The sequence below is a fragment of the Euprymna scolopes genome, chromosome 9 (genome assembly GCF_053919585.1).
Source record: "Euprymna scolopes isolate OS-2025 chromosome 9, ASM5391958v1, whole genome shotgun sequence".
NCBI classification, from domain to species: Eukaryota; Metazoa; Mollusca; class Cephalopoda; order Sepiida; family Sepiolidae; genus Euprymna; species Euprymna scolopes.
The window spans coordinates 126,568,247-126,592,491 of NC_136490.1; positions in this window are offsets into that span (position 1 = coordinate 126,568,247).

Consider the following 24,245-nt stretch of genomic DNA (forward strand, 5'->3'; position numbering starts at 1 on the left):
TAGGCCAGGTTAAGAATGTATGCATAGAATGAAATCAAAAAAATATCCATTGAATTTATAACACTGCTCAATAACAGAGATATTCATACTGATATATACAGAGTGACCCCCCCAAAAAACAGAGGACATTCAATTGTTTTTCTAAGCATTTTACAGTCAACAGAGAAAAAAAAAGGCCAAAGACCCTAGTGTTTTGATGTGATGTTTCGAATATAATAAACTAGTTATGACCAAAGTTTCATTTCATTCGGACAAAACACTAAGAAACGGGACCTAATTAGAGTTGACGCCCATTTTTTTTTGGGGGGATCACCCTGTATTTATACAGACATGCACATTTTTTGCTACACTGGCATGACAATATTTCGATCTCTTAAACAAGAGATTATGAGTTTATTCATATATGTATAACTAGTGTATTTTTCCATCTGAAGAGTAGCGATTTTGGAATATTTTTAAAATGATATAACATTTAAAATTGCCCAAATGGCTATGAAACAATTGTAACAAATAAGAAAATACACAACATGATGTTTTCATTTTATATTTTGTTCTCTTGATTTGTTGTGAAAATATTATATATATATATATATATATATATATATATATATATATATATATATATATATATATATATATATATATATATATATATTGCCTGGTGCCTGCACCCGAATTGGGCGTTTTTTATTTCTTAATTCCCTTCATTCTCGTGACAATTGTTTGGTGGCCTGGAGATAGAGGCTTGCAAATTGAGCTTTGTGGCTGAATTCAAATCTCGCGCCTGGCAAAATTGTAATCCTACACTGATGATTGCGTAAGCATAAAACACTAGTATCTGTAAGTAAAAATGAATAATTATTATTTAATTATGTGTGTGTTTAACTTGTGGGAGCCTTTCCTAGTCTCACACAAAAACACGCGTTCACATCTCAAGCCATATTTCTTGTCATATACATACGCACACACAAACATACGCGCACATGTACATACAAGTAGATATATTAACGTTCGCGTACATACACTCACATTCACGTGCATACACACACACGCTAACGTGCGCACAGGTACGCACACAAGGACAATGTCACTTCCCCTTTCAAAGGAAATCCACACATGCGCAAAAGACCACCGGAAACAATTACAAAAGCAAGAGCAATAAGCAGTATCTTCCTTTTCGGACCAGCTCCCGAGCTGAGAGGTTCGGCGAACCAGCCGCCTCCCTTCCGGGAGGTGCGCGCTCACGCGCGTCCCGTCCCTGCAACTATGTATGGGGCACGAGCTAACAGACAGTATGTACACTTTATACGTTTTCTATCTCCATGCCCTGGATCGACTTTTTCTCATTCTCTCTCTATACTAGAATAGACTTTCCTCCTCACCAGCTAACAGCAAGAGACGCACACCAAACTGGATTGACTTTCTCTCTCTACGACAATAGACTTTCCTTCTCACCAGTAAACAGCGAGAGACGCACGCCAAACTAAACACGTGTAGTACCCTTTTCTTTCACTTGTTTTTTTTTTTCACGAAATAAATCCTAATTCGTTTACTTCAAATAAACGCGTTGTTCGTTTTCTCCTCAAAGCAATTCTTTTTTTCCTTTCCCAATTCAAATCATTTCTCATATTTTGTACAACTGGTGGATGTATAATATATCCACCAGTCCACTACAAACTGATTTTTTTTTACAGAAGAAATAGTTTTATTATTATTAAATCTAACCGATATTATTTAAAGAGATATACTGTTATTAACAGTAAATTATGGGAATAGATAGAGAAAGTGGCCGTGGAATTTCCATAGGGTACCTCTAGTTAAGACCTAATATAGAATAAAAATTGTCATCTATGAAACTAACAACACACTTGTTTGTTTTTGTTCAAAACGTTCTTTGTGTTTTTTTTTGTTTTTTTTTTTTTTGCAAGTGTTTTGCAAATGTAAACAATGTTTCGTTTTTCTGTTTTTGGAACAAATTCCATTTATTTATCAAAATGGTCTACTGTTTACATTTCGCGTTGGTTTGGGTGTTTTTAAATGTCTTTTTTGTTTCTTTTTTTTTTCTCCGTTTTACTTGTTGCAAGTTTATAGAATAGAAGAAGCAGAAAAAGAGACCCACATTTCTGAATTGACCCACATAAACGATCTGAAAATCATCCACTCCACAAGTTTAACAAACAAACAAAACATTGAAAACAAACAATAAAACAAGAATAAAAAAAAAATGGAAGTAGCACTTGAAAAGACGGACAAAGCATCTGCCATTTTCTTTGCTTCAATAAAGATTTTTCCTCTCGCTTTTTTTCTTAAATTCTTTCTTTCAGGGCTGGTTTGTCTTAAAAATATCAGATCGTAGTTTGAGAGGACCATTTTTGGCCTCTGCTACCCGTTTTTTTTTAATTATTATTCTTTTAAGAACTGTTATATAGTCAATTTACTGTCATCCCCGTGAGGGTAGTGTTAGACATAGGATTAGTTTTTAACGTGGAGAAATTCCAATTCTCCAAACTGGATTGGGACAAAAGTAAAATTTATCTCAATCTAGAAGGATTTCTTTAACCAACCGAGCACATAAAATACGAGTGTCATATCAATGCATATACCATGCTTTGCCTTATTTATTCTGCCTATAATAAAATACAATACGAAAAATTAGCCATAAGGCTATGAAACTTGTAAAAAAATATTAAAAAATGAGGGTCGTTGGTCGTCCTTGTTTAACTCTGACTATTTTATTTTTGGTAAGAATCATTGAAGTCTCACAATACCACATTTACTCAAAGGGGACATTCTACTAAAAATACCCCCAAGATGTTTTTAGAAAATTTTAAATTTTATCCATAAATATTTGTTTTTTATTTTTTACAGGCGAGTCACCATTATCAAGTCCTAGAGGCCACTTGAGTATAAGTTTTAATGCATGTAAAGGGGTAACTGAGATAACAGCGCAATGATGGTTAGTGATTGGAATTGGGCAGAATTTCATTATTTAAGAGGACGACTCAAGAAAAACTTGTTTATATTGGACTTGAAAACGACCATGTTGTAGTTAGCTGGAAACACTCCTGTCGTACAAGCTTACATAAACTGACAGTTCTAGGAAAGAAAATTTGTTTATGAAATTTTCATTTAGTTTCAGGCACAGATAATGAGTAGAGGAAATTGTTGACAGTGGCTGTAGTTAGATGAGTGTTTGTTGAGAATGATTTGCAGAGTGGGTCATAAATTTAAGCTCAACTGAGCAGAGATAAACTTGCAACGTTTGTTCTGTGAGGAAGCGGTTACTAATAGGAAAACAGGGCATTACATAGGTTGCGAAGCTTATTTTGAATCATCTTAAAGTAAAAAAAAGGGTGATTTGAGATGATTCTCTCCAGTGGTTAGTGGAGCAACAATTACCCGGTTAGTAAAATCCTTTTAACCCTTTCTCAAAAGAATATTTTAGCTAAGACAAAACAGAGAGGAGAAGATATTCATATATATTTATACAGCCTATCAAAGAACACGCCCAGATACATAAAGTACAACATATATGGCAACACTATAGTAATAACCAAAATCTTTCTCGTCTTCTCTTTCTTCCGACCTTTAATTCGTGGTACGACGAGGAAAAATATGGCTGGCCACGTATAATGCATCTAAAACATCTAATATATAAAATAAAGGCAGTTCTTTTTGTCATTGATAGGTTTCTTTGTTTGGTGGGTTGTTGCAACATGTTAAGAATAATAAGATCTAATTCGATTTAATTTTTTCCATGATATACTTTCACCGTGTCGGAATTATGTTGATAACGGTCATCATCTTAATAAAATAGGGGAAGTTGTTCTGAATTCAGCAATGCAGAGTTGCTTGCTTTTGTTTGGAAGAATAAAATTAATATTTGGAAAATAAAACCCTTAAATACAGCCAACATACCTGAGAAAAAAAAAAAGTACAAAACAAATTGTAAATAAAATCACTACCGAGCAGCGTCGGATAAAGACAGCTAAAGTAAAACAAAATGCATTAATTTACTGTGCGTTTACTGTATAATTCGATTTCATTCCTTCCAAAAAATACTTTAAATGGATCAGAATTATTTTCATATGGTCGCCATCTTAAGAGAATAAGAGGTAATTCTGTATTCATTTATACAGTTACAGTTATTTTGTCATCGTTTCCAATATATATATATATATATATATATATATATATATATATAAAGGTTATGAGGGTTTTTGAAGCATGAAAACGATGTTACTTTTTGTATTTCATAGTTTTATTATTTTTTATATTTCAAGGGGACCTCCGCTCTTGGTCACAAAAAGTATCGAAATGAAAAAGAAAGAGCTTTCTTTTTCGTGCACTTGACGTTATTCTCGCGTTACCTACACACAGTTCAAACATTTCAAACTACAACCGCTGAGATACAACGCGCAGCTCTTTAAAAATAGACTTTTCTTTTTCCAACTTTGCAACATGGGAAAGAAGAAGGAAAGGAAAACAAAGAAAGAAAACAACACACTGGGTTGGAGTATAACTTCGGAATATATTTGTGATAAATTTAAAACAAGTAAAATCTGTGTTTATTTTCCTGCTATTACGTTGTGATTTGGCTTTCGAGCGCACTTGATGCGTATTTTCTTTTATTCAAATTAAAACAACGTTTCTATATGAACTCATACCCCTGACATAAAAATAATTTTACAAAATCATACGTAAGTTCTCTACAGTGCAATGTACTGCAGACAAAGTCACTACCGAGAGGCATGTTAAGCTTTCTCTAGGGGCACTGCAATAGATTTGACTGAAAAATAGGCGATTTAATCGATTTCGATAACAAAATATGGGAGGGTGAAACATTCGTTCATCATCAATCAATCCCGGACAACGTCAGGACTTTATGTTAGCATATATACATATAGAGATAGATAGATAGATAGATAGATAGATAGATATGACTCTTCATTATTGTTTTTTTTTTCTTTTTTATCCAGATCTCATGTGTACCCAAAAATACACTATGCACAGCACGGCAGTTTTCGTGTTGGAGTAGAGTCGCTATCACATGCGTTACTATAAAACGTAAAAAAAAAAGCATATGAAATATTTTAATCTTATACATCCATTCACTCTTTGCTTTTTTGAATGAAAATGCTAATTTAAACTGAAGCATAACAGAACGTACGGACAAACAGAGCTTTGTCTCAAGAAACAAGGGTGTAATTTAAAGGAAAAAAAAACTTCCAAGGCCCTTTATTTGAATTCTCTACGGTCTTGTAAAAACAAAGATATCTTCAAAGTATAACATCTACCCAAAATATTCTCTCCAGGAAAATGAAAAAAAAAGTTTCCTCAGCATGTTTTTTTTTTTTCATCGCTATAACTTTAAAATATGTTATTGTTTGTTTTTTTTTGTTTTTTTTTTAACTTAAGTAAATAATTCTTTTGTGAAAGTGATTTCGTTTTTACTTCAAAATGTCTTCCTGTATCCAATTTTGCTAGTAAGTGAAGGAGCTGGTATAAAAATGTCATGAAGTCAAGAAGAGGAACAAAACTTGGAGAAAGCACAAAATATACGGCGAATCAAAGCTGGAGAAAGATGGCTGATAAGGCAACGTTTCAGTGGTATGGAGAATATTTTATAATAAGCCAGGTTTAAGTTTTTTTATGCAAAGACTAAGCAATCGAAAATTCTTTAATCGAAGCGACTTGATGACAATAATTGCCTATTTTAATTGGTCTTTAGTCTGCAATGTCCAGTGATTGAGCAAATGTAGGTCTAGGCTTTTGGATAAAGAGATGCTTTATATAAAGGTTAGACGGATCAAAAGTCCAGAAAAAAAAACAGATGAAAAAAAAACAAATAAATCAGACATTTTTCATAGAAACAGGAATGTAACTATTGATTAAAGGTAAAACTTTTTTTCTTAGAATCTTTTATTTTTGATGGGAAGAAGAAGAAAAAATAAGCATTTAAGTGTCATATGCTTTACCTTCAATCTCTTTCAAACTTTGCTATTTCATTATATTTATTTCATTTTATTTATTTATTTTATTTATTCATTTCATTTATTTATTTCATTCATTTTTCATTTTATTTATTTATTTATTTATTTATCTATTTCATTTTATTTGTTTCATTTTATTTATTTGTTTATTTCATTTTATTTATTTATTTATCTATTTCATTTCATTTATTTATCTATTTATTTATTTTTGATAATTTCATTTATTTATTTCATTCTTATTTTATTTTATTTATTTATTCCGTTTATCCATTTCATTTTATTTATTTATTTATTTCATTATATTTATTTATTCACCTATTTAATTTTATTTATTTATTTCATTTTATTTATTTATCTATTTCACTTTATATATTTTATTTTAATTATTTCATTTTATGTATTTATTTTATTTATTTATCTATTTCATTTTATTTATTTATTTATTTTATTTATTTATCTATTTCATTTCATATATTTTATTTATTTATTTTATTTATTTATTTTATTCATTTATTTATTTATTTTTTATTATTTCATTTTTTATTTTCATTTAAATAAATGAAATCATTTATTTATTTAATTATATTTATTTATTTCATTTTATTTATTTATTTTATTTATTTTTATTGTTTCATTTTTTGATTATTTACATTTAAATAAATGAAATCATTTATTTATTTATTTCATTTTTATTTTATTTTATTTATTTATTTCATTTATCTATTCTATTTTATTTATTTATTTAATTTTATTTATTTTATTTATTTATTTAATTTTATTTATTTTATTTATTTATTTAATTTTATTTATTTTATTTATTTATTTATTTTATTTATTTATTTATTTCATTTCATTTATTTATTTTTTATTATTCTATTTATTTATCTATTTCATTTTATTTATTTATATCATTTTATTGATTGATTTATTTATTTTTTATTATTTAATTTATTTATTTCATTTGATTTCATTTTCCCATTTCATGTCATTCATATTTTTATTTCAACAGCAGAACAAATATCTGCTGAGCACAGAGTATAACATTACACACACGGCTAGGGATAGACACACAGGACCCACACGTTGTAGACTCAGTCGGAAAAGCGATAAAGTATAGGAAAGCAGAAAGAACTTCAACTGTTTTAGGTTCTAGGAAAATACTTTTACTCCTCACTCTCCCACCACGTGTTACTTCTCGGTATGGCTGTGACATCTCTAATGTGATCACGCTTCTTCTCTCTGAATTCTGTCCTCTCCAATGTCGCTCTCCATCGTGCTATCTCCTTTTTCTAGTTTTACTTTGACGTCATTTCGCACACGGTTTGATATTTGCATATAGCCGCCATATGCGCGTTTGCGCTCTGTTACAAAAGTATCCATAATTATGTACACGCAATTTGAATTATATGAATTCTTTGGATTACTTATTCAGATTGACAAGTGCACTAGAGCATCAGTATAATTTGGATTCTTTGAACTACATTTCTCATCGTTAGTGTTATTTTCACAACGTTTCAGTCGAGGTAATGTTCAACCATCTTTTGGTGTATCTTGTCGCACTAGGGAAACTTTCTCTTTTGGAGTGGGAACTCAGGAATCTGCACGGAACTTCGAACAGAATCTTTTATTTAATCCATGGCGGATAGCATGCTCTCATTCAATCAGTCATAACATGGAAGTAATCTAAAGTAATTCGCAATGGTATTCTTAGTATCGGCTGCACTGATGATTGAACCTTTGGAAGAATGTCACTCCAAACTGAATTTGCCAAGCACTTTAAGGGTTTCTTGCAGACAATTATAGTGTGGATTTCGAAATCTTTAAATTATTCTTACTTTTAGATGAACAGTCTTACTATTTATCACTATAGACCATTATTTTTTCCATTATGTTTATATATATACTAGCAAAAGTACCCGTCGTTGACTGGGTTCAAAAACAGCCTACAGAAAATGGACTCTGATGTATGAAAGTATGATAGGTTATGGAAAGGAAGGGTTGTAAAGAGATAGCTTCGAATCAAAACTAAAACAAAATATGATGAAAGTAAAAATAAAATAGATAAACCCCATAATTTATTATACCATACCTGTTCACACTGAAACACTTATCACAATATTCTGTGGATCTATATTAAAAAACCCTGTAAAACTTTGTGACATATTTCCATTCTATGGAGGTCAGGCGCGAATGAATACCCCATAATTTTATCATACCATATTTCTTCAAACTGAAACATAATTATCAAAGTATACTTACGCAGATAGATATGAAAAATCTTTCTAAAGTTTGTGCCTATTTCCATTCTATAGAGGCCAGGCGCGAACGCAGACCCCATCATTTTATTATGCCATCCCTATTTAAGTTAAAACATACTTATCAAAGTATTCTTATGTACATCTATATCAAAAAACACTTGTAAACGTTTTTTATTTTAATTCTTAATTTTTTTTTATTTCCATACTTTGTGGACCAGGCGCGAATGCAGACCCCACAATTTTAATGAACCACCGTTCTGCCAGATCAAACATACCCATTCCTGTGTCTCGATACATCTTCTATCATTATATGTAATCAGTTTTTAAAAATAGTCAACCATATAGGAGCCTATTCGTGACCACACACACACACACACACACACACACACACACGCACACACATCTTTATATTATATATGTAATGAAGTTGAACGTCTGTGTGTGTATGTCATATGGTTCGCTATTAAACAAAACTTGTCACGTACAATGATAACATCGGCATCATGGATCAAAAATGGGAATGTTACATTTTGAACAGGAATGGTTTATTAAAATTGTGGGGTCTGCGTACGCGCTCGGCCCCCAAAGAATGGAATTAAAAACCTAAAAAATAAACTTCTACAATGGTTTTTGATATAGATGCGCATAAGAATAATTTGATGAGTATGTTTCCGTTTGAACAGAGATGGTATAATAAAATTGTGGGGGGTCTGCGTTACTACCTTGACCTCCACAGAATGGAAATATACCACAAACTTTAAAAAAGAATTTTGATATCCAACCGCGTAAGTATACTTTGATAAGTATGTTACAGTTTGAAGTTAAATGGTATAATAAAATTATGGCGTCTGCGTTCGCGCCTGACCTCTATAGAATGGAAATATGTCACAAAGTGAAAAAAGGATTTTTTTATATAGATCCACATAATAGTGCAATAAGCGTGTTTCGGTTTGAATAGGTGTGCTATAATACAATTATGAGATCTATCTAGCTTTCATAGAATAGTTTTTTATTTATTTGTTTTTATTTTACTAAAATATAGTTTAAGAAAAAAGAAAAAAATAAGTTCTTTGTGAGTAATGTCGAAACCAATTTAGGTGACTGAAATAGGATTTCACCAATATTTAAATAATTTAGGATGCAAAATGGAAGTGAACGTTTTACAGACGGTGGCCATTGAGTGAAGCTAAGTCGAACATCTACCATGGAAATAACGATAGAGTACAGAAATACTAACAAAGTTTCTTCGTGAGAAAGAGAGTGTAGAGAAGAGGACATTTATCCCCACTAGATTTTAAAGTCGTTTTTTGTACTCTGGCAAGACAGTAATTCAGTTTGTTTTTTCTCCGGCGAATATTTGGCCTTTTCTGTACGAAATTAATGTTTTTGTGGGAGAAAAGGTTGTTTTTTATCAGCATAAACGAGAAGGATTTTCGTCAGGTGATCTAAAAGGCAAACATTTTGATGTCATAGTAGGGTACTTCCTGTTTGAATTAGAAACGCTGCAATATTGCCAATAATAGGTTTACTGTTTTATCAAGAAATGTAACCCAATCCAATTATTACCTGGAGAGAGGAAGAGAGAGAGAGAGAGAGATAAAGGGAAAGAAAGAAAACGAAAGGAAAAGGATAGTGGAAGAGAGACAGATGGTGAAAGAGGGGCACAGAGACCAAAAGAAAGAGAGAGAGAGAGAGAGAGAGAGAGAGAGAAAGAGTCAAAGAGCAAGCGAGAGCTAGCAAAAGAGAAATGGAGAAAAAAAGTGAAAGGGAAAGATTAAAAGAAAAAGAGAGCGAGTGCAAAAGAGAAAGAGAGCGAGTGAGTGAAAGAGAGAGAGAGAGAGTGAAAAAGAGAGAGTGAAAAGAGAGAGAGAGTGAAAGAGAGAGAGAGCGAAAAAGAGATAAGGAGTGAAAAGAGAGAGTGAGTGAAAAAGAGAGAGAGAGAGTGAAAAGAGAGAGAGAGTGAAAAAGAAAGAGAGAGAGAGTGCAAAAGAGAGAGAGAAAGAGAGAGAGACAGACAGAGAGTGCAAAAGAGAGTGCAAAGGAGAAAGAGATAGAGTGTAAGAAAAGTGGAAAAGAGAAAGAGAGATACAACAAAAGAGAAAGAGAGATACAACAAAAGAGAAAGAGTGTGAGAATTAACTAACACTACTGCCCTCTTTGCCAGAAATAACCAGAAATAAACAAACAATGACTTACCTGCTCGATGTATCGTCCATTCTGGTTTCGTCATTGCTAATTCAATTAATGGATTAATTTAACTGGTAATACAGGACAGTTGTGTCATTTGTAGACATGTTAGTTTGAGAAAAAGAAACATGCATAAATAGTCTGATAATTAATCAATTGTTCAATTTTCATTAACTGACATAATAATATTTTTTAAATGCGTATAACTCCCGCCATCTCTAGAAAGTTCATATTTCTTTGTGAGTTCCATTGTCAATTAGACTTGTAAGAGAACTATAATAAAGTTCAGATGCGGAGAACCTATAAATGCGTTGAATTCGGCCCAAAGATTTCTTTGCAACTGACTCAAAGTCAAAATCCCCGCCAAAGGTGCAATCCCTATCTTTTGGTGGAAGTTATAATATCAACCAATCAGGAGTCTCGTTTTATCCGTGTTATTTCTGACGAGAGAGAGAGAGAGAAAGAGAGAGAGAGCAAAACAGAAAAGAGAGAGAGTGAGAGAAAACAACGAAAAAAGAAGAGTGTGTGAAATTCTACCCAGATAGCTTCTCTCCTCCAACCGCTTGCCCTTGAAATTCCCTTCTTGTTACCCGGTTTCTCGACCATACCAACGAGCAGAAATTTAAATGAAACGTGAACAAATATTTTGCTACTCAACTCCCGACCTAGGTTGAACCCTTGCCTATCACAGTAGCCTCTTACATTTCAGCGGCCGCATGTCTTGTTTCGTGTGATTAAAATCGATAAAAAAAAATATGTACAGCTTTTTCTCTAAAAATAAAGATTGTGTTATCTGTGTTTAACAAAAAAACCCAACATTATTTGAAGTAAGAAAGTTGTTACCTTGTATCAGGTTTTTGCAACTGAAAAGAAACTTGAACGCTTTTGAACCCATAATCACTTTGATAGTACAGCCAATTTTGACGAAGAAAACAAATCTTCATCGTTTAAATTTCACAAGGTAAAACATGGTTTCTATACTACTAGCAGGCCGTCTGGCAATACCCGGTCGTAAAATACGCATAAATATTCATAAAGAAACTGAGACATGTGTATCTGAGTATTATTTTTTTTCTAAACAGTTCACTTCTTGTAAGTAAAAAAATACTCGAGCTGAAATCGAAACCCAAACACAATGAGTCAAGTATGATAACCATTAGGCCAACTTGATACGACTTTAAGAAGTGTTTTCAAACCTACTCATCTTTAACATAAGGAATCTGTCATGTGAACCATTCACGCATGCGCATTCGTGAAACACTTGATACTCTCCCGCACGTACGACTTTTTCACATCCCAACATACTTTTTCAATTTGGACTCCTTAGCAGCCATTTTTTTCGGATAAAAACCAATTAAAAAGTTTTCCACACATCTGAATACCCTATATACTAAATTTCAAGTTTGTAGATCAAAAATCCGTGGAGTATATAGAGTGAGAAGCGTCCTCACGCACATGTTCACACTTTTATATTGATAGATTATGGTATGTGTTCTTTAGACGGGTCTGATGCATTTCCTGCTTTCTTCTTTCCAGCTCGTTTGACTAGTTTATCAATTCGCTGCTTTGATTTTATTGTCATAACGCAGCTTCCTATTTCAGTAGATTCTTTCCAAGAACTACAGCCTTGTGCAGCCTCCTTCCAGCTGTTTTCTTCCTTACATATAGTTTGGATTTTTTGAAGACTAATATCAATAGCCATCTCTTGTCTTTGAGAACCTTCGGTCTCTGCAATAGCCATTTTTCATTGTTGTTAGCCCCTTACATGAAGTGGCTTCATACCTTGTTTGGAGCAATTTTCATTAAAAAAAAATCACGAGAGGATTGAAAATAAATGAAAGGATCAAAATATGATTAGTTATGAGGACGGTTAACGACAAGTATTCTAGAGGTCGCCTCTGCAGCATTTGTCCATATATGGAACTGATAGAAAGAACCGTTGCTTTCGATAAGGCAGCGTGATGAATAACGTCGACGCAGCAGGTAGGATGTACCACACTGATGAGATAAATTATCACAGATTGCACATTCAGTCAAAAGCATCAGTAAAGAATGGTTAGGGTTAGAGTAAAGATCATTCTTAACCCATTGGGATTCCCTGCTTGTCTTATTTCTGCTTTTCGTTGGCGCCAAAAACAGTCTGTGATTTCAAAGAGTTGGTAAGTTGGTTGGCAGCATACTTGAAATGAAGCAAGAGACGAGGAAGTGTAGGCATTCACGTCAATCTATATGCTATCTTTTGATAATCCCATCTCAGAGGAATGTATATTTTTATTGTCACATTTAACCCTTCCACTTTCTGGTTTCTTCTGGTGATACTTGTGCTGGTTTGTAACCGGACACATCTAAGCGACCGTTCGACTTTGCACGGAACATATTGTCGACTGCTCGGCATAATCCAGCGGTTGACAGCATGTTCCGGGCAACGCTGAATGGACGTCCGGTTCAAAATCTTAACACCGGCATGAAACAGAACTAAAATAAATGGAAATCGTATGAATAAAAAAATTAAAAATAAAAAAAAACAACGACCTATCGTAATTTTGTTTTATTATTCATGTAATTTTTCATAGAAATAATATTTTTATGTTGGGAAGGGGGTGAGGGTACTATAACCAGTTTTTAATTTTTTATCTTCATTTTTGATAGATAATGTTTAACAAACAAAAGTTGTCTTTATTTTTTGGGTTTTTTTTCTTCAAAACAAATTATGTATAATTTTTGGTTATTAAAAGGTTTTTAAAAAGTTCAAAGAGTTTTACTATTTTTTTTCCAAATTAAAAATAATTTTTCTGTCAAGAAAATTTAAAGAAAAGGTTTGTGCACCTCCAGCCACATCGATCACTTACGAAGCTTCTCTCTTTACAGTGATGCATCTAACGCCACGTGTACTGCAATTCTTTTGGGGATCCGATTAATTTCTTATTCTGGTATAAAAAAGAAGACTACTTCCTCGGGCATCTGTCGTTTAACTAACATTAATAACTTGTTAGTCTGTTGGTGTTCATGTTTTCTATGTAACATCTAGTTTTTTTTTTTTGTTTTTTGGTTTTTTTTTTGATTTTTCGTGCAATATTTATCTGAAAGTCGTCTGCTCGTTGCCGCGCATTGTAATTGACTGATCGGCATTTAACATCAGATTACAAGCAAAGGCGAGCGGTTCATGTCATAATCCGAGCAAGGTCAAACGGACGCTTAAATAAGTTTGGTTCCAAATCTGCACAGGTACCCTTCTGGTTGCAAAAATCTTTAATCGTAATTGTAGGAGTAGCATTTTTTAAATCAAATATTTCTATGAGTAAAAGACAATGTGGGAGCAATTTATTAAGTTAATAAATGCAACAAACAAAGAAAAATACGTCCTTCTGTGAGATCGATGCATTTAATCTCTGTATTTTGTTTACTTTTACCATTTCCAAAGACCAAAAGAAGGCGGTAGGAAGAGAAAGAGAGAGAGAGAGAGAGACAGAGACAGAGACAGAGAGACAGAGGGTGAAGGGAGAGAAGGAGATAGACAGAGAGAAATTCAAATACTTGGATTTGGACTTATTAATAAAAATATACACACAGAATCTGAAATAATAAATGATAAATTATACCAGGAAATTATAGGGAGTCTTGTATATTTAATGACTGCGATCAGACTCGACATATGCTATACATTAACAGACTGTCACTTATAATTCCACGAGACATTTTTAAAGAATTTGCAGTCGTTTCGGCTCTTATAATATAATCAGTAATAGTTTCGGCTTCCATTCGTTTTAGAGAGGTCTGTTCAGTATATAAAGAAATAATTTTGCGTTTTCCTTTCGATAAATAATGCTCTCTCAATATGTTCAATGCTTTGTAGCCATCGTCCACGGCTTCTTTCATTACCAGTGATAGACTTCGGTCATCTAAACATTGTGTTAATTCCGCAAAGAAAGTTGCGTTCTTTTCAATGAAGTCGGAGTCGTTTCTGTTTTCAGGTTGTGTTTGAAGTACTTTGTGTAGCTTTTGGATTCGTAGATATCCTAGAAATTTAACTTGCCACAATTCGAATTTTGATTCGGATCCATTGAAATAAAGACGCACGCTGGGCGCATAACCTCTAGAAGTGTAAGCCATGTTTAGTTTCAGAACAGTTTCCGATGGTTCGTTGTTCTAAACAAGTCTTGAGAGTTGACTGGTTTGCAGTAGACAGAACAGTCACCTCTCAGGACTTGTGTGGAACAACGCACCATCGGAAACTGTTCTTTCATTTTTCAACTTAAAGAATTAAGGTGGAAGCAGACACAGTCAACCATATATATATATATATATATATATATATATATATATATATATATATATATATATATATATATATATGTGTGTGTGTGTGTGTGTGTGTAATTTAAAAGAAAACACTGCAGACATTAAAATCAACTCTATAATTAAGATACTGTGTCAACCAGAGCAAGTATATGATTATTTAGAAATAAGCAAAAAGTATGACACAATCATTTTGTAATAAATCAGTTCTAAATATTCATCATGAACAGTTTATTCATTCGAACGGTTCTGTGATTAATATTTATTGAATAACAAGTCTCATTTTTAACACAGATCGAAATTCTAACCCAGTTGCAAGACAAACGAACCAAAAAAATATCAACTTCTTTTAAACCTCTTAAAAAGAGCATGCTTAATATTGATAATCGGTCTTTGTGTAGCCTCTGAATATATCTATATAATTATAAAACTCAAATTACCTTGTAACGAGTGATGTAACCCACTTTCCGGTTTACGACATCCGCTTGGGCATGCGCGCATGAACATTAACCCATAACAACGTAAAAAAATGAACACAAATCGCTTCTTTTGCAGATTTTGACCGGCACACTGAAATATTAACGTTATTATTTCGAAATTATTATTTAACATAGAAAGAGTGGGGTTGTTTTGCAACTATTCTTTATTACAACTATACTATCGCTATTTTCTTACAACTAAACAACTTTAACCCGTTGACAAACATAAGAACAATTGTATAAACCAAGACTACTACTACTACTACTACTACTATCTATCTATCTATCTATCTATCTATCTATCTATCCGTCCCTTTTCCTTCCTTCCTTTCTTCTTTTTTTATTTTTTGTTTACATTTCAAGATACAAAATAGTTGTGTGAGAACGGTGAATTTGTTGACACATTTACTAATCTGTTTCGATATAAGTTTTATTTTATTTTATTTATTTAGGTTTTATTTTTTTGCTTCAGGTTTTATTAATTTTTTTTTTTAGATTTTAAGTTTTTATAACTTGGTTGAAGGATTATAATATGGGTTTTTCATTCTTATATTTCTCATCGGTAGGTTCATGTGCGTTTTTGCTGCTAAATGACTTTCGTCGGCGTTCAATTCGTAGGAAAATCATGTTTAATTTTCGATTTTTGAGCGATTATTCGGAAAAATAGGTAACTTTTCACGAATAGGGAGGATTTTTTTCCATGTTTGAGTGATCCGTCCGTGATTTTGAATTTTAATATACTTTCATAGAAATGTTTCTGTTATGTAAAAAAAAACAACTATTTTCTTTACGTCACAAGTGTCACGCTCATACATTAATTCCATAGATAATATAACATACTGATCCAACGGGTCACGGGTAGTGTAGTATATATATATATATATATATATATACATATATATATATATATATATATTTTACAATAAGTTTTGAAAATATATATGACAATTAAGCCACAAAGAATTTCCACAGTTCATCGTTGTGAGGATTGCATGGAATTAGTGTTGATTCGTGTTTTTATACATACCCGTGGTACTGGGTTTGCTTGTTAGTGAATCAGATTCTTTGTTATTTACACACAAGCATTTATTGTAGACAATGAGCCCGTGCACCTGTTTCTTTGTTGTTTTAGCGAGGATTTTTTTTTCATTTCTTTGTGATCGGAGGTAACTTGGTTTTAGTTTGAATGTTTATTTACATTTAATATTATACTAGTGTATTTGTTTATGCATTGCTAAATTTTCTTCTGTGTGTACATTCGTTCGCTATTTCACTTCTGCAGTTTAATAAATGTTGGTGTTCTTTGAAGTTTATGATGGATAATTTCATCCAAACAGTCTACACGGGTCATCTAGGTTTCTATATGCTACCGTACTATTTTTCACTCTGCTATTGGCGATCGCTCACTTTTTTTGAGCTCCCGATTGTGGTTAGCTAATGCTGTTTTTAGTTGGCATTTTTTGTATTTGAATGTATTTCTGTGATCATAATATGTGCTTTTAAAATTCAGGGAGAGTTATTCATACGTAATATTTTTGTTTTGGTTTTCCCTGGCAAAAATTGGAGCCTGATAACACATATGAAGTATATTTTAAAGGCTTCCTTCCTAGCTCTATTTATGTATTGAGCACTGTCAAAGTAAATGCTGAAAATATTTACATAAAATGTTATGTAGATACATAAAATAATATTAGAAGAAGGTTAAAGGAGTATTATTATTTATTAGTACTCGATTGTCAAAATGTGTAAAGCCGGACAGATATGGTGGTGCTTCGAAATACCTTGGTATAAAGAGCATGTATCACCTCCTCCAATGATTGTTTTTCCTTATTACATCGACAAATAAATCTATGTATACCAATATATAAAATAATATATTTTTCAGAGAATAAAGTTTTGTAGACGGTGAATTTCTGGAAATGATTTCTTGAAAAATTATTGTCATAATTTGTTTTATATTTATAAGTTATAAATAATTTTCAGAATATGAGAGATTATATAATTATAGGTCCATCCCTCAGTCGGATTTCGCCACGGTTTCCTTGATCTGTGTTAATTAGCAGACTTTCTTGTGGGTGGCGCATTTGCTCATGTGGCAGAGTACTCGCCTAGCATGGAAGAGGCTCGGGTTTCGAATCCAGATTTCGGATACGGCTTACTAATGAGCTCAAATGAGGGCGAAACTCGAGTCGCACTTCCAGTTTGTTGGCTGTCATGGCTCTTGTGAACTGCGACGTTATTTAGCTGTGGAAATAGAAATATCATCTTTTGTTTGTTTTTGCGATGCTCTTGCATTTAATTGTTGCGCTTAGCCTGTGAGGGAGTTACCTGCTTTTTGTTAATCGGCGTTGTCCCTTTTTTGGGGGGTGGGGGTATTTTTTTGTTATTTATTATTATCATTTCTATTTATTAAATATTTGAGTGTTTTTTAAAACATTTATTAAATATTGTTTGATGTACATAATGAAAATATATATTTGTTTACACTAAAAATATGTTTTTAATATAAAACCTCTCTCTCACTCTCTCTCTCTCTCTCTCTCTCTCTCTCTCTCTCTCTCTATCTCTCTCTATAGATATATGTAGTATACATATACCTTTTACGGGCACCTATAAAGAGATTTACATATTATACATACATATTTAATCATAAATGGCAAATATATATCCAGATATATATTTGCCAATTCAGTAGCTATTTCACTTGCATGAAGCTCACTAATATATGTATGCGTGTGTGAATATACGTTTATGACTTTGTACTCAGATGCATATACACACATTTATTTATTTATATAAATATTCATAAGTACACAAATACATGTACAAGATGATATATTTGTATAAAATTAAGGTATATATATATATATATATATATATATATATATATATATATATATCTGAGTACGAGTGTATGATATACAAAGTGTCTCATCAAAAAAGTGGGAAAGATAATTACTTCCCGTCCAATATGAAGGCTTCTGGCTATTTGTGATGAGGGAGAGTGTGATGAGACTAGTTTCGGGCCATCAACACTTCATCAGTAATTGGGAAAATGGCCAGTGGAATCACTTTTTCAGACTTGTTTTATGCAATCATCGCAGAGAAGATGAAGTCGCCTTCAAGATGCACCACCAAAGTTTGGCCTTGAGGCAAAATAATGAACAAAAAGAACGAAAAAAAAAAAAAGGCCACATGTATCGGAAAAACTACAAATCTCAATACAGCAAAAACTACGGCTTGCGCTAGGTTTTTGTTATAGAGCTTTAGCGATGAAAATTGTACAAAAATTATACAACTTTTTCATGCAACGTGTCTGTATAAATACGCGCCTCTTATCAACTAGATGAGTTTTTCATATACATCTTTCTATGCGCGCACCTGTTGCCACATGCGCATATCAGCCTATATATATTTTGTACACTTTGAGTGTTTGTCGTCGGTGAAGGAAGCAGAAACTATAATCATGTATGATTTTTGTGTTGGTGTCTATTTATTTCTTACATGTTTGTATGCCCATGAAATTTACACACACACGGTATTAGAATTTTCTGTAATTTGGATGGCAAACTGAAGGTATCAGATGGCCTAATGACATCTACTAAAAGGTTAGTCTGATATGATACCTTACGATTGCCTTTGGACATCAGGTTAAATGGGTTTCTTTTAAATTTAGCGCACACTTCATCACTATAATACTATACTGCTTGATGAGGTGTTTGACTTGGCTGAAAGGTTCGTCTTGATCAAACACAAACCAAAACTATAATATACACTAGTCTATATATCTATAAAAGTGAGAATGTGTGTAAGGACAATTCTCAACCTATATACTCAACGAATTTATGATTTGCAGGCTTGAAATGTGATATATAGGTTATTCAGACGAGTAGAAAACTTTGTAATCGGTTTTCATCCAGACAAATGTGATACTAAAGGGTCCAAAATTGTAAAATTGGTATGTGGAGTCATCGGATTTTTATCTATTTGTCAACTATTTCACGAATGCGCATGCGTGAATCGTTCACATGACAGATTTCTTATGTTAAAGAATAAGTGGATTGAAAACATATTTTAAAGATCGTATCAAGCTGGCCTAATGGCTATCGTACTTTACTCATTGACTTTAGGTTTTGATTTCGATCTCAGTTCGAGTATTCTCCTTTTTCTTACAAGAATTGAACTGTTTAGGAAAAAAAAAACATAATACTCGCATGCACATGTCTCCGTTTCTGAATGAATTAAAATATATTATGCATATTTTATAATTGGGCGACCTGCTTGTATATATATATATATATATATATATATATATATATATATATATATATATATATGTGTGTGTGTGTGTGTGTGTGTGTGTGTGTGTGTGTGTGTTGTCACGTGTTTCTTGGAAGTTCATATAATATCATTTTAATTTCTATTTCAAAAGTTATATTAACACAAAGTGCAATAAATTTTAACACCATAAAATTGATTTTTACAAAGTCATTCATTAAAATGGCTAGATTGTGTATTAAGAAACCTTAATGCATTCTGGTGGATTTAATCTCATAATTAAATTATTTGTTTCAATAGGATTTTTAAAAAATATAATGTGTAAGTTACGCAAGCGTTAAGTTCGATTCGAAATGTGTAAATAATAAATAATAATTACCCCATGTGGATCCCGGAGAGAAACCTTTCAGTTAACAGCCGAATACCTTAAATTTTGTGCTATGATTCCAATCTTTCGAATTAAATGTTAAAATTAAAGTGATATTTTAGAACGTCATTGTAAACTGTAGTGTTATATAGTGTTATGATAGGGAAAACTTCTGTCTTAGTGTTTGTATCTTAGAAGTAAGTATAATGATCAGTGTTGATTATTAAAACGAAAATAGTGTCTACTTTGCCGAGATGAATCGTGTCACTTTAAATTTTTATTAACCATCTCTCATTTTGGCCACTGTTCTGCAAATCTGCTATTCTAGTATTCAAGAATAACTAAAAGCCAGATTACATAGAAACACAGATTAATCGATGACAATAATATAAGAAAGTTTTTAATGTTATAAATAAAAGAATGAACGACACATTTTAATTTTATACAACGCCGTTGTTAATAATTATTGACATTTTTAAATGAAACTTGGTTAGGTTATTTTTTTACGTAAACAAGATTCTATAATTCTGTTAATCTGGTATTCTAGATAACTTGATGGGGAAATAATAGATACACAAAATCATGAGTAAATTGGTTGGCAGTATACTTGAAATATAATAATTATAATAATCAATGTAATAAGTTTAGTTTAATGTGGAAATGTAAGAATTATTGAAATATAATAATTATTATAAATATTATATTATAAATATTATAATATTATATTATATTTATATTATATAAATATTATAATATTATATTATATTATAAATATTCTATTATATTATAAATATAATAATTATTACAATCAATGTAATAAGTTTAGTTTATGTAATAATAGTTGAAATATAATAATTATTATAATCAATGTAATAAGTTTAGTTTAATGTAAAAAGGGGAAATTCGAAGTAAAATGAATGGATAGACAAGTGTAAGGATCTTGTCACAAGGAAATTTTCCCCAGGTGTTCCCATGTGGTACAAACCGTCGACCGAAAATTAGAAGTATAGCACGAAACAAGATGTGTTTTTTTAATTGTAATTCTGTTCATCTTGTAATCTGATAAGCGAGATTATCGAACTCAATGATTAATCAAAATATACGAACGTGAATGTGAAATATCCAAGAACTCTAATAAGAAATAATGTACAGTGAGTGAAAGCGTACCTTGCATCGGATGTATATAAAGAATACGAGTAGGAGCCGTGTACTGACGTTGCCCTGGAAATATAAAGTGTGGGTTTAATTTTTAAACAAGTAAATAAATATTAGGGAATTAAATCTAACCATAAAATCAAGAAAGAACGAATTTGAATATGAATAAGTTATGGTTTAAAATTAGAAATATTCTTGTAAATCTTTAAAAATTTTCACAAATAAACTTTTTTTAAAGATTTTAATTTTATTGCTGATTTAATTTAAGATCAATAAATATTTATTATTTTATCATTAGTTTTAGCGATGGAAAATTAAGTTTTTTATGCATATATATATATATATATATATATATATATATATATATGTATATGTATATGTATATATATATATATATATATATATATATATATATATATATATATATATTACAATAAGTTTGGAAAATATATATGACAATTAAGCCACAAAGAATTTCAACAGGTCATCGTAACAAATTAAAAGAGTCATTATTTGCAACGGAAAATAGGCACAATTTTTTTATTTTATTTCAGTATCGATTCCGCTATCTTTAAAAGTTCCGAATTTTATTATTTCCTATTCTGAATAAACGTCCCCTCTGCTAGAATTAATATTTTTGAATAAGTATTTATTGTTTACAAGTAAATAAAATTGATTTGAGGAGATTGAGCACCCTCCACTATAGTTTTAAATAAGGGCTACATCCTCTGCACAAACACACACACAAAAATGGCAAGCTTACTGAGACGTAAGTCTAAACTCTCAGTGAGCATTTATTGTTTCTGTAAGAAAGTGTATGTGAACCGTTCGAGAATAGAATGAAGGAGCGTAATCTGCTATTCTCGGATAAAATTCGAGTCCCAAATAAGTAATTTGAATTCGTTTAATTTCTATGGAATACACCGGTAATGTTATTATTTTGTTAATATTATACTGGGATGCGGAAGAAGGAAAAGATCAGTTATTGTTATAATCGGAAAGATATAGTAAGTAACAAAGAAAAAGAGTAAGATGAAACATGAAACACTTACTGTGTTCATAGCATAATTATGCAACACACAATTTGTACCCGGTGCTACTGGGATCAGCAAGAGTAGATATTAAGATGCGAGTGAAAATGTCCGAAACCTCTTTGGCATTCTGAATTGTTAAAAACAACTTACCTAAAGAAAATGTAACAAATTTTTGAAAGGAAAAGAAATGAAAGCATATTTTCTGGAAACACGCATAAAGAAGAGGCTGGTGAAAAAGATCGACGTATAGCTCTTTCGGTTCTAAAACTATAATGTCCTATTAGAGAAAAGAAAAATCGACTTCACTTTATTATGTACAAAACGAACAGGAAAATCACAAGATAGCAATATAAAATAATAATAACGATTCTACAAAAGTAAGTGTTGTAGAGAATATCTTCCTAATGTGTATAGTAGCAGTTGCAGTAGATCTGAGCGTGAGAGTGAAAATTCCTTCGATTTTATGTATAACTATTTCAAAAAGAAGTATCAGCCGAGACTAATTATAAGAACTGAAGAAAGCTATCAAAACTAAAATGTTGATTTCTAACAACATAGATAATTATGTAACAGAAATCACTAATAGAAAAAAAATAATTACCGAATATATGTAGTGGCAATTATACTACAACAGAACATCTCTATCTCTCTCTCTCTCAGATATATATATATATATATATATATATATATATATATATATATATATATATATATATAAAGCTGAACGTCTGTGTGTGTGTCTTGTTACGAATAGGCTCCTATTGACTACTTTAAAAAAACTCATTGCATATAATGATAGAAGATGTATCGAGGAATGGGTATGTTTGATCTGGCAGAACGGTGGTTCATAAAAATTGTGGGGTCTGCGTTCGCACCTGGCCCTCAAAGTATGGAAATAAAAAATGAAAAAAAAAAACGTTTACAAGTGTTTTTGATATAGATGTACATAAGAATACTTTGATAAGTATGTTTTAACTTAAATAGGGATGGTATAATAAAATTGTGGGATCTGCGTTCGCAGCTGGCCTCCATAGAATGGAAATAGGCACAAACTTTAATAAAGACTTTTCATATCTATCTGCGTAAGTATACTTTGATAATTATGTTTCAGTTTGCAGATATATGGTATAATAAAATTATGGGGTGTTCGTTCGCGCCTGACCTCCATAGAATGGAAATATGTCACAAAGTTTAACAAGGTTTTTTTAATATAGATCCACAGAATATTGTGATAAGTGTTTCAGTGTGAACAGGTATGGCATAATAAATTATGGGGTTTATCTATTTTATTTCTACTTTCATCATATTTTTCTTTGGTTTTGATACCCCCAAATTCGAAGCTATCTCTTTACAACCCTTCCTTTTCATAACCTATCATACTTTCATAAATCAGAGTCGATTTTCTGTAGGCTGTTTTTGAACCCAGTCAACGACGGGTACTTTTGCTATTATATATATATATATATATATATATATATATATATATATATATATATATTAATAAATTATAAATATATATATATATATATATATTAATAAATTATAAATATATATATTAATAAATTATAAATGAAATTACGAAGATAATGCTATATATAAAAATGTATCAAAATAATAGCTCAATATACTTAATAGAGCAATTAACAAAGAGGAAAGTTAAATGACGAAGATAAAATTAAATGAATTACAATATTTATTAATCCATTAACTATTCAAATAAAGAATTAAAACAGAATAATCCTTAATCCACAGATTTTCAAAGCTACGATTTTTTTATCAGTAGATAAAAAAATAGTAAAATGTATTACTAGTTAGTATAAATTTGATAAATATATAAAAGGAAAAGGTTTTGTGAATTAAAATACACGTTCAATAGAATTAAAATGTCAAAGTAAGGGATCAAACAATAAATGAAGTTTTACTTCATAAGGTCCGCAAGGAAGCGTGGCTAAATCAGAGTGAAGTCCAAAAAGTCAGGTAATAATGAGTAATTACATAAAAAATATCATGGAAGTAGCCAAGAAGGAGGTAAATAAATCTATTGCTTGTAGAAAACCCTTGCCGACACAGACACAGACAAGGATTTCAAGTTTACAAATTGAATAATTCTGTAAACTTAAAGCTAGGATAAGTATTAATATTTATATTTCGAAAATTGAATTCCCTATATATATATATATATATATATATATATATAT